Here is a 13,436-nt window from a genome sequence, read left to right as displayed (position 1 = left end):
GAAGGAGAAAAGGCTAATCAGAAACACTTTGAATCTTCTGAAAAGTAGGAGTGAACTTAGGGACTCTGCTGTGCAGGCACTGCCTCCTGCATCCCCATTGATATCTATTCAGATTCTCCCACTTGCACCTTTATCCCTGGAGTTCACTCCCTTGCACTGCAGGAGCTGACCAGCTCCCAGCTCAGTTACCACTCCTGCCCACTAGCTTCTTTACACATTTTGCACATAATGCAGGGCTGTGGCCCTACAATTAATATCAGCCAAAGCAACTTTCTTTATAATTGTCGGATGTGTATTTCACTTTTGCAGTGAAGTGCCACACCTGCTTCTCCAACTCCCACCAAAGCCAGGGTTGTTAAAACCATCAGACATTATGCCTGTTTTCTGTTCAGTGCCTGTAATGTTTACTTATCTAACATCATCATGTCCTTGACACACTCGACCAATGTACATATTTAAAATAGTAAAACTGTGAGTATTTTGAAAAAATATACTGTATGTAACACAAATCTCAAACACGAGGTTCTGCAGATGCTGGAAATGAAACCTGATATCTTGATGAAGGATCTTGACCGAAAACATCTCAATTCTTTATTCCTTTCTATAAATGCTGCCCTAACCTGCTGTGTGCTCCTCCATCATTTTGTGTGTGCTACTGTCATGCAAATCTCAAGCTTGTTTAAGAGATCATACTACTACTTGACACAATTATTGTTACATTGTTTACCTTCAGACTCTTCACAATGCAAACCTGCTTCTAAATAGCTTTTGGGAAGCAACAACACTTGGAGATGTTCCTTTACAGTCCAGTGTTCATTGTCTATTCATGGAGCACAGTGGTTTAAGGGGAAGAGAAGTGTCAACCATTTCATTATTGGCTGGACTATTAAGGACAGATGTTTCTTTCCCTAAGGATCTCAGTGAACAAGTTGATTTTATATAATAATCTGGCACCTTCCTGGTCATAACCATTATATGGGAATCTGGACTGGAGATAATTAATTGAAGTTTCTGTTGCCCATTATATGACCTAACTCCTACTTCTAGTCCAGGAGGATATCACTCTGTAGCTGCCCTATTATAATTGTTTGAGAATATCTGGAGGTATCCGAAATCCCTGAATTTGACAGTGCAGCTGAAATCAAGAGGTTTGCCTGTTACAACTGTCCATCATTACAACCACTATTTGAAATAGATCAGCTGTAAACCAGTCTAATCAATCTTAAGCTCTTATTATTTACCCTATTATTTTGATTTTGATAAATAAATATTGTTCCTTAAATGTTTTGTCATATTTTGAATTATTTTATTGTAAGTGCACTTACAAATTTCCATAGGAAGGGAAACTGAGGTAGAAATCCTTTTAGCATGTAAATTGCAATGTTTTATCATCAAGCATGCCCGACTTTTCTATAATTACCAGGATTGCACACATTAACAGGGTTAAGTAACTCTTGTGATGGCACAGCTCTTTATATAAAACCTGATTATTAATATACTTCAATGAAAATAATTTTACATTTCTTCCAAATTATTGCCATGTTCCCAAGTGCCTTGAAATGTAATGTTCAATTTCCTAAAAAAAAAACACCTTCAATGAGGTTATGAAATTAATCCATTTTCCCAATCTAGACTATTTAGACTTGGATTATTTTCCAGTTTCCTTTACAAATGTGAGTCCCTTACAGAGACAGAAGGATTTATAGTGGGGAATATATGTAGATATGGCAGAGGAATTTAACAAATACTTTGTGGCAGTCTTCACAGAAAACTAAAATTAAAATTCCAAGATTCCTAAAGAATCAAAGGTCTTAGCAAGTGAGAACTGAAAATAAATTGGCATTATTAAAGAGGTTAATGAGCCTGAAGTATGATACATCCAGAGCATCTGATGATCTATATCCCATTTTGAAATAGATGGCATTAAGATAAATGGATAGATAGAAGAAAGATGGTGACTGGCTCTGTTTATCATTTCCATTCTTATATGACTGAGCAGATTCAACATGGCTTTATGATAGGGAAATAATGTTGAACTAATTTACTGGGGTTACTCAAGGCTGAATCTAGTTGAGTAATGAGAGTAACCAGAAATCTGCAGCAGATACAATCTCACCAGCTCTCCATTTGACTCTGGAGCACCCAGATAGAAAAAGTACATGCTTCAGGCTGCTATTGATTGATTACAGCTTGGTGTTCAACAGCATCATCCCCTCACTACTAATGAACAAAATCCATAACCTGGACCTCTGTACCTCTTCCTGCAACTTGATACTTGATTTCCTTATCAAGAGACCACAATCAGTGCTGATTGGTAATAACATCTCCACCTCGCTAACAGTCAACACAGGCATCCCTCAAGGGTGAGAGTTCAGCCCACCGCCCTACTCTTTCTGCACTCAGGACTGTGTGGCGAGGCACAGCTCGCAAGTTGCACTAATTATTTAGCTAGGAGGGAGCAAATACAACATTTCCAATTTGCTGGTGCCACCAAGCTAAGTAGGATGAGTAGTGATAAAGATGCGAAGAGGCTGCAAGGGGCTATCGGCAAGTGAATGTGTAATAAAAAGACAAATGGAGTACAATATGGAAATATGTGAGGTTATCCACATATAGAAAAGAACAGTAATTCTGAATATATTTTAACATAACTTTAACAATACAGAAACAGCTTCTTCCTTTCTTCCATCCAATTTCTGAATAGATATTGAACCCATGAACAGTACCTCACTTTTTTATTTCTATTTTTGCACTACTTATTTATTTAACTATTTTATATATAAATATGTATACTTACTGTAATTCATAGTTTTTTTTCTATGTATTGCATTGTACCGTGCAAATTTAACAAATTCATGACATATGCCAATGATATTAGATCTAATTCTGATTCTGGTTATATTCTATATTTTAAGAAACATTGATATAAAAAGGGACCTCATTGTCTTTTAAAATGTCATTTAAATTAACATGCTGGTCTACTAGATGATTAGAAAGGGAATTGGTATGTCGCCTTTTATTGCAAGAGAACTGAGTAGGGAAGGCATTACTGTCATATGAGGAGAGACTGAGTATACTAGTACTTAAAACACATATGAGATGGCCTTATTAGAGAGCTTGACAGGGAAGAAGTAAAGATAAGGAGTCAAGCTAGGGAATGGTAGGGTAGGTTGTTTGGATCTAATTGAGCAGAAAATTCTCTAGTAAAAGCACTATGAATTTTAGAATTGTTTATCTTGAAGGGCTGTGGTAGATCAGATATTTTCATTCATATTAATAGATATCAGGACATTAAAGGAATTAACCAATATGGGGTTAGGACAGGGAAATAAATTACCTTGTTGAATAACAGAATAGGTTCAAAGGCCTAAATGGGTCTAGTCCTATTCCTGTTTCTATGTTCCTACAAAATAAACCTTGGAATTTATTTCTATCTCCCTTTCAGAAGTCCATCTGATATCAAAACAACTCATCACGATTATATTAAACCTCCTCTGCACCTCCATCTAAGGCCTAAAGGGTGTTGTCCTGAAATGGACTAATTCTAAAAAGAATGTCAAGTGCTGGCACAGAATAGGATCTTCCTACATTTGGCCTTTTCCAACAAGATCCAATGATCTGGAATGTAATTGAACCAGCAGTCCATTTCTTTTGACACTGTGACATCATCTTTTTCAAAGTCGAGTATCAACAAGTTCAAAGTTCAATGTAAATCTATTACTAAATTACATATACGTCGCCATATACAACCCTGAGATGCATTTTCCTGTGAGCATACTCAGCAAGTCTATAGAATTGTAACTATAACCGGATCAATTGAAAATCAACCAGATCAAATTGCAAATGCAAATATAAATAATGAGAACATGAGATAATAAGACAGAATCCTTAAAGTGTGATCATTGGCTGTGGGAAAAATCTCAATGATGGAACAAGTGAGTGCAGTTATCCCCTTTTATTCAAGAGCCTGATGGTTGAGGGGTAGAAACTGTTCTTGAGCCTGGTGGTGCGAGTCCTGAGGCTCTTGTACCTTCTACCTGATGGCAGAAGCGAGAAGAAAGCATGACCCTTGGTCTTGAGGTTTTCCAACGTAACATTTGTTGTATCTGGTGATTTTGTGATCCAAAGGTCCTTTGAAAGTCGAGAAGAAGGCATAAACTTGTTGGTTACCTCTGTTTATTACAGTAAGTGTTTTAAGAACAAACAAAGAAATAAGACAAAAAAAACAAAGAAGTCATGGGCATCTTATATTAAAAGCTAACTCAGAGGAGACAAATAACAAGATATTCCAGTGCTCAGTAATCAATGAAATAGACAGTTTCAATGGTGTGGCACCCACTGCAGAGAAACTTCTGGAAAAATACAGAATCAGTCAGCTATACTGCAATTACAGAAAAATTCACTGAACAATTGCATGCACATATGTAGGTGATTATATAAAAGTACAAATGAGCATAGGGAAAACTAAACTATGAAAAAAATACCATTTTAACACACTAAATCCAACGCACTACACATGACCATCATGGACAGTTATAGCATTGACAGATGGGCAGGCTTTACAGTGGGATTTGGGGTGATCAGAGATTGCAAAGCATGTTGAGTCCACTGAAATTATGGCAGGTTGTGGTACTTTCTATTTGGGAGAGTTGGGGTCCACTCAGTCTATTATTTACAAGGCAATTGAGTTTCTCCCCCTCACATTTTCCACATGTTTGGCTTGAGATTAGCAACATGCTTTAGAATCTATATAAAGCATCAACTCTTGCAGCCTAATTCTCCAGCCTGAAATCCTGGGACTTAGATTTCACTTAAAATCATGCATGCTGAGGTCAGGGTGCTTGCTGCACTCTGCAGTTACCATGTTGCACCTCAGATTTAATCCATATGATCAGCATTTTTCATGGCATAGATCGTTGACTGCTTTTGTTTTGGTGGGCACTGGTGTCTGATTTCATACTCCCATTTACTATCATCGGCAATGTGCGCAGTCGACCAAATACGGGGCAACAAGTCCCACACAGGTGGAGCAGCAGCAACTGCGAAAAGTGAACTCTTGTCCCATCAAGCTGGTGGAAAAACTTTAAGCAACAATTCTATCATCAAGGAAAAAGTATTGTACAGGAGGCCAATGTGATGACTACAGGTCCATGTCAGCACGATCAAAAGCAGTTTTGTATCCTCAGAAGGGTCTGTAACTTGTTCTGATATTCTCTGGTCATATTGCTCAGTCTCCAGCATTACTCAAGTTTGCTCCCCATGTGTCCCGTGAGTCTCCTGCAATCACAGCATCACACTTCAGCTGGCTCCTGCTCATCACACACAAACACACACAAAAACACACCCACTCCTTCTTGTCATAGACACTTGCAGATCGCACTACCTCATTCCCGGGTTCACACTGTGCACCAGATCTCCCAACATGATATTACACTCTCCAAGCACTAGATGAGAGCCTGACTTACACACTCACACCATTCTTGCAGGAGAAACTTGCACACAGCAAGCCACTAGCTAAGAAGGTGAGTCCAACTGTGTGCCTTTTGCCCTTTAAAATAAAGCTGTGGGCACAACAGTCTTACGAGGCACTGTGGTATTGTGGAGATGCTTGCAGGGATAGTTAGAGTCATAGACAGAACCAGGCCCTTTGGCCCACAAACTGATGCTGACCATCTTCTATTATTTCTCTTGTTAATCTGCTCTTCATGACATGCTTTCACAGGCCACATCCCTCAATACTCTTGCTTGATAATCTAACTTTTTAGGTGGTGAAGACTTGGATTCCTCTCTGCCACCTCAGGAGGAGGAGTCAGTCTTCTTGATGCTGCAGATCTCACTTTTGTGAGTACCTACTCAGAGGCAGATATCACTCAAACGTTAGAGGTTCAACCAGTAGACAAGTTTTCAGGAGTTATGGCAGTAGACTTGGATTCAACAGCTTCTTGTCTATGGGTGTGGTTGTTAAACCCACTGCACTGGTCTCAGATGAGGACTTTAAGGAGACAGGCTATAGAGGAAAGCGGCTGCTGGGTAAAGAGAAGAAAGGCACAAGGCAGGCCAGCAGGTCAAGACTTTGCACAAATCATGGAAACCACTCTATTCAATGTGGACTGGGGAAATACTCTTTACTTTCCAAGCGCACAGTCACAAGAATTGGCCTTGTTGAAGAAGAAACTTATAGCTTTCCATGGGTTGTCAACCGACCTCCCACGCAGCACTCCACCAATGGCAGTTGGCCAATGCCACAATGATGCTGTTGGTAACCAGACTCTTAAAAGTCACAGCTAGTTGAAGTTGCCCTCACTCTCACCTGATGCTCAGGAAAGTGGGGGGAGAAGGCTGGGGAATGGGGTGGAGAGGGATAATAAATCAGCTATGATCAAATGGCAGAGCGGACGCAATGGACCAGATGGCTAAATTCTGCTCCTATGTCTTGTGGTCTTCAAAACTGTGATGACTGGTGAAATGGTCCATAAGAGCACTGGATAATTTGACAAAGTCATAAGGAGTTGTAGTGTGTTTCTGCATGAATGATTATTACTGTTCATTATTAGATTCAGTTCAGATTGAGTCAGTGAATGAATTTGGAACTTTTGATGGTGCTTATATCTTTAATGAATGGAGTGAAGGGGAAAGCTGAGCTGAAGCAGAATAATTGGATGTGGTTAGGTGGACATCACTGCCCTGAATTATGACACTCTTTGTGAATTGGAGATGTAGATGAAGGCTTAAATAAAACAATCTTCAATAAGTTGCTGATTGTTTTGAATAAATTAGGTCTGCCCTAATTGTTTTAAGTACAATGGATTTCAGTTAATCGTGGCGCCGTTTATTTGGGAGCACTCTTACGGAACAAAAACTAATCAAAAAATATTGTTGGGATTTGCTTTGTTTGTTTGGAACACTATGCTACTTAATTTGGGCAGGTAACTTGCCGAACAGTTTCTAACTAGTGTCAGTCACCTTTAGACACTACACTGTGCTTAGCGTGATGAGTTTTTAAAATAGCGTCACTTGTGTGTGCTTGTGTTATGTTATCCATTTGGGCTGACAGATTCTGATTCAAAAAGCAGCAGGAATATGAAGACAAGGAAAGTGTTGAAGATGACCCACCTGAACTTGTGCTAGTGTCTACAGAAGTTGCCAGGGAATTTATTGTTGGGTTTTGATACCACTTCATGCAGGAAGGCAATGAAGGCAGTCCATTACCTGCACTGGGTGTCTGTGCTGATCTTGTTCATTTACAGTCAATCAAAAGACCACAGCAACGTACATTGGATGAACTCCTCTGTCGATAACTATTTGGAAATAATATACAGTTTTATAGTACTGTAGTAGTAGTGGCAGTGTTTAATTTGTTCTGTATTTCATTTAAATATATAATTTAATACTCAGTTAAATGGTAGCTTGTCTTTTTTATACCTTTTTAGCTATTTCCATGGAACTTTGGCTAATTGGGGCCACCACATAATTGGGCCAAAATGTATGCATCCGGATGTGTCCCAGTTAACCAAAATCCACTGTTAGGCAATCCTGGCAATTACCTGTACAGGTGGTCACTGTTTCACTTGACCTTCCAACTACAGTTGTATTAATGCCTAAATGATGTTAAAGATCTACTTCCTGTGAATAAAACAATGCAAAAATGACCACAAATCTGAATACTTCCTCTTGGAATAATTAAAAATGCAGAACTGTTTGTTGAATAGACCAACTATCTATTCAGTAATGTTTAGGCAGTACCCTTTTCCCAGGGTTGAAATATATAATACTAGAGGGCATGCATTTAAGTGGAAGGGAGTAAGTTCAATGGAGATGTGCCGGACAAGTTTTTTGCAGAGTGGTGGATGGCTGGAATGTGGTAGTGGAGACAAGAATGACAACAGGTATTTCAAAGGCTCTCAAGTAGGTACATGAATGTGCAGAGAATAGAGGGATTTAGACATTGTATTATGACTGACATATGATGTGAAATGTGTTGTTTTGCAGTAGCAGTACAGTGCAAAAATATTAATATTATAAATTACATAGCAAATAAATTGTGTAAAATAAAGGAATGACGAGGTAGTTTCAGAGAAGGCGGTGAGAGGGAAGGATGGCTGAGGTCAGGGATGCCATAAGGATGAGCTGTTTTGGTCAACCAAACAGTGGATTAATGGGATCTGATAGAGAATGAGAATAAAAAGTAAATGAGTATTAAAGCTGCAAAACACAGGGCTGTGGGACATACCCAGCAGGTCAAGATTTGTTAATGGAGAGACAAAAACTGTGCCAATGTCACAGGTGGATGGTTTACAGTAGAAATAACCAGTTGTGATACCAACAAAGCGAATTGTAGAATGCAGTCTCGAGTCCTTAAGCCTGCAACTGATATCTGGTCCAGATATTGCCATTTTTACTTTCTTCTGCTGAGACCCTGGTTGCTTCAAAGGCAGTCTGATGCATTGCTATTTCTTGGTCACTTAGCTCAAATCTGAATGATGTGTTTACCTGTGCCTAAATATCAGCTAACATTGGATAATCATTGTAGTCTATGACCTAAAGGTCAAACATCAATATGATTGACTGTCACAGGCAGCGCCGTCAATAGTCAAAAAGTAGTTTCGGAAGTAACATGTTAATAGTATCCTTAATGAATACTGCTTTGCTACTCTAGAAGGTAACATGAGCGAAGTGCTCTCTTCATGGAGAAACATCCTGTGACATGCTCTCTCAGATTTGTACCCCAGCAGATGCTCATTCCCCCTGAGACCCTTACCTGTCATGGGCAGTTGAGGCAATGTGTCAGGATACTGTCAGACGAAATGAGGAAGGAATGTTAGGCAGATTTTAAAGCTCAAGGGCTCTAGTTGCGAACAAGAGCATTGCTTAAGCTGTCAGTCCCCTCCTCCAGGTTCTGCCATTCAGTTTGATCTCTGTTAATTCCTGTGCTCAGAGTGGAGGGAGCCAAGTTTCTAGTGCACCCTCTCCAGATGAACTGGTGTTCTGTGAAGAGGTTAAACACTATTTCACAAAGCACCCTAGCAATCAAACTGGCAAGTGTGCTTTGGATAATCTGGAATGGCTGCGTCACAACACTTGCCTCAGACTTTCGGTGAAGCACAATATTGCAAAGTATTCCAAGCCATAGATTCAAGGGGCATCATCGCACAGTAAAGTAACCCTGGACATAGAACTATTATGTCCCTCTCCATCCATCCCACCACTAGATTGACTGGATTGTTATGACTTCTATACATGCTCAAGTTTGTGGTTTTCAATAGACTTGATAGGTACATTAAATGTCTGAGAAATGTATACCATATACATCCTGAAATTCTTTTTCTTCGCAAACATCCACGAAAACAGAGGACTGCCCCCAAAGAATGAATGACAGTTAAATGTTGGAACAACAAAGTCCCTCCCCAGCTCCCGTCTCTCCCGCATGTAAGCAATGATGCCCCTCCCCCCACTGGCAAAAAAAGCATCTGCACCCACCACCGAGCACTCAAACGTGCAGCAAAGCAACAGCAAAGACACCGACTTGCAGTACCCCAAAGACTACTTGTTCACCTGGTATTTGACATAGCACAGGCTCTCTCTCTCCCTAATAAGGGAGAAAGAGAAGCCTCCATTTCACTGCAAGAGGGGAGACATAACAAACAGCTCGCTGATTTACAATGTTAAAAGTCTGTTGTGTCGCTTTTTTCGAGCTCTGCACCCAAAGAGTCGGCCCTAGAAAGGCTCAGGTCTTTGGACACACAGCCCACAGTGTTATGTTACTTCTATTTAAACATTCCATGGGTTAACAATTAAGAATCGTATTCTGGAAGAATTAGAGAACTTTTATTTACAGAAATAAAACAAACACATCTTAACCCCGCCACATGCTAATACATTCTGGCAAACCCTGCGCATGCTCAGTGCTCTCCAATCAGGAACTGGCACATCATTGCATGTGATGTCACCACACACTGCTGCTCCTGATGTTCCGTGTTCTCCTGTGACACTTCAGTCAGACACTGACTTAGAATCAGCTTGGCTCCAGAGCCACGAAAATCCAGCACCCTGAAGGTGCACTAGCCCTCCAGGTTGCGTCCTTGGGGTATTGAAAAGCGGCCGGTCGTGAGGCCCTGAGGGTGGGTCCCATTCCTGCAAAGAGCCGAATTCAGAGTGTAACTCCAGATCAGGGTCTTCAAAAGAACTTTGAAAAGGAAAACAAGAGATATCAAAGATAAAAAACAGAGCTGTCTCCGAAGATACAAGCAAAGGAGTCGCTGTTTAGTGCCATTATCACTTTGCTCCGCCCCTCCGCATTTTCTGATTTTCTGACTTTATTATGAGTGGTAATCCTTTCTCAATCAGTATATAAATGGTTCAGCTACTATATTTTACAGATGTGTAGAACATAATATTTATATTCAAATCTAACGAGTCAAACCAATTATAGTCCCTTCTCCCTGAAACAGAAAGCCAATAAAAACAGTGCTATATCATTTCAGTAAGAGGACACAGTTAACCTTCTCTGGTCAGCTTTATCACTCACGTTCTCCTGACACATGTGGCTTACTCTTAAACTAATTAACCGGTTCATTGTTTAGCTTCCATACTATGGCCCACTTTTAAATCAGGTGATTTAGCTACGGATTCAGTTTAAAAAGTAACTCATGGATCATCAAACATTATGGAGTATTTTAAATTTTAGGCCTCAATATAAATAAATGACAAACAAATATCAATAAATATTGACTGTTCATTCATTTCCATCGATGTTTTCCTTCCTGCTGAGTTGCTCCGGCATTTTGTGTGTGTTGCTTACTATAATAATTTTCTTCCCATTATTTTTACACAAAATGAAACCCAGTATTCAGTGTAATTTCCACATGCCAGCCAAAGGCCTCTCGTCAGCATTGAACTTGCCTATTAAAGCAATTTAACATTCCTTTCTGGAAAACGTCTTTGGAGTGGTGGAGGAGTGAACTGCATCAGAGAGAGCCACCGGTAAGCTTCTCTAGGGGACTTGTTGGAAGATGTCAGGGCAATGAGGGAAGCTTTTCTTTAATCAGTGGGAGGAGCAGTTAGACACAATCATGGGGTGGATTGCTGCCACTGTTAGTCCCAGAAGCATCATCCTCAGAGATTGCTTCAGCAGACTCATTAAAAACCCTGAGCAATCAGTCTTTCCTACCTCCTCCTCCCCGCCCATCTCAGCAATTCCACCCCCTTCATCACACCTTTCAGATTTACATCACCACTTCTCTCTCGCATTACAAACTCACACGTTCCTCTCTTGCTTGCTGCCCTCACAATAGCCATCAGCAGCATTTTCCTGTCACAGTGGCTAACCCTTACAGAACGATTCCGACATCCTGTGCTCCAGATACATGACCTTCACATTCGGGATCACTTTCCTCCTTTTCCCCTCTCAGAACAACCACATAGCAGACATTCATCATCTCTCATTCTGTGCTTTTGCAGGAGAAGACAGTGCATTATTCTCCAATCACCTCCTGCTCCCCTGCCCGGTCTCACAGGGGAGAGGAGGCTGGGCGGGGGATCAGGAGGTGACAGGAGAATAGTTATCACGATCCTCCCGAAGGTGCAGCAACTTCCCAGCCTGAAACAAAGTGGGATGTTTCATAGTTGGAGCCTTTGTTGAATATGGCCCGTCACTCTTAATCGTATCTCTGCATACATCTGTGAGAGACAGATTACCAGGCGGTTGACCACATTGTTAACTTTTGATGCTTGATATTTTCTGCAAACCAGCCTCCAGTTGCTGTGCTAACTCTTGTTTCTTTTCTGTGTCCTCCAGGTTCTTCACTCAGAGGAACAACGTGCGCAGGAAAAGGTGCCGTCAAGTGCCGCATCCTTTCCAAGCACTGATGCCTATTTCTGGACCTAGGTTGAATTAGAGGCAGTTGCCTGCACAAAGTAGTGGAATATGAATGGTAGCAGGTGGACTGTAGGTAGCAGAAGACACTGAGGCTGCCAATGGTACCACGAATGAAGGAACATCTGTAGATGTTGGAAGGCTGGCTGAAGAATTTCAAACCAGCCTTCAAAAGAATGGAGGAGTCTGCTTTCAGCTTGTCTGTTATCATGAAACTGCATCTCCTTGGCAGTTTCCAGCCTACCGAGAGAATGTCCAGGATGCTGAGTCGGATTCTCACTGCAGCAGGCTACACTGCTTTGGTGCGAGAATAAGTGGCTGTGCCACACCTGGGAATGATGCACATCCGCCAGGAAAAAGCTAAGAGGAGTAATGAATAAGGTTTTCATGGTCTCGTTTATATTCTGCCGTCTGCTCACCAGCAGATCAGTGGTTGTGATAAGGGAAGAGATTTACCTTCTCTCAGGTTATTAGAATGACAGCTTCTCACCCACCACCTTGTTCCCACTCTCAGAGTACACTTGCACCCTCATTAGACATCGCTGATGCTCAGTTTGCAAAACAGGATGTTTGGAAAGCAAATATAAATACAGAATATGCAGTTATTTCTTTAAAGTTTTGCACTTCTTCCTTTCTGCTGTTGCATTGAGTATGTTGCTTCTACCCTTCCCCAGTTCTCCCAGGTCTTCTTTGGGCACTGTGCTACTATGACAAGAGATTCTTCCTGTGATATCATGATGCAGTAGCAATGCACTGCAAATCTATTTTACTCTATTGGAGCTTCCAAGTTCAGTCTGACTTATGGTGCCAATACTTTGAAGCTTTTTATTCAGAATTATTAACAAAAGATGAATGTGACTTTGATGTGTAATATCTTCAATTGATAGTAACAAGTAATTTAGCCACACATAAATATTCCCCTATTTATCACAAGGCTTTTGAAGTTTCATATTTTTGTAGAATTTTAAAATCAAAGTTGCCCCTATTGTGTGAAAGTATTTTCAATCCAGCGTGTTAATGAAATTCTGGTGTAATGGTGCATAAACATCTTTAAAATGCTTTTTAAACACAAAAGTTATTCACTTACTCCACTAAATATGCTGATGGATCACTACCTCTATATTATTTCTTTCAATGCTGTAGTGGTCTGCCCATTAAATGAAAGTGAGTTCCAATGAAAATATTCATTGCCAAGTAATAAACAGTGGCAGGCAATTTACTGTGCATAGATATATCTTACCTACTGACTATATTTTTAAACAGTATTTTACTTTGAGAATTCTCTCCATCATTGTGGAATGAGAGGTGTGGCAAAACATACAAAACGCCTATACTCAATCAACTGTATGAATACCACTCTCTGCATTAAGATGATTATTAAACTAGAAAGTATGAATAACTTATAAATGTAACCATTAAAATATGCATTGACATTACAGCCAATGGTAATTAGAAAGCAGTCAGTGGTGTGCATTGATGCCATTGACAGATGGTGAATACTGAGTTCTTCTATAAGTGGTATAGTTATACATGTTTGTTAACATATGTCAGAAGCAAATTAATT

General features: G+C 40.2%; 1 protein-coding gene across 1 annotated transcript in view; it reads left to right on the top strand.

The window, feature by feature from the left end:
- The window catches only part of LOC140209603 (uncharacterized), a 119,839-nt gene that overhangs the window by 93,977 nt on the left and 12,426 nt on the right, over positions 1-13,436 (top strand). The gene's annotated exons all lie outside the window — the stretch shown is intronic.

This window comes from Mobula birostris, chromosome 2 (genome assembly GCF_030028105.1).
Source record: "Mobula birostris isolate sMobBir1 chromosome 2, sMobBir1.hap1, whole genome shotgun sequence".
In the NCBI taxonomy this organism is placed as follows: Eukaryota; Metazoa; Chordata; class Chondrichthyes; order Myliobatiformes; family Myliobatidae; genus Mobula; species Mobula birostris.
This window is presented reverse-complemented; position numbering and strand designations above follow the sequence as displayed.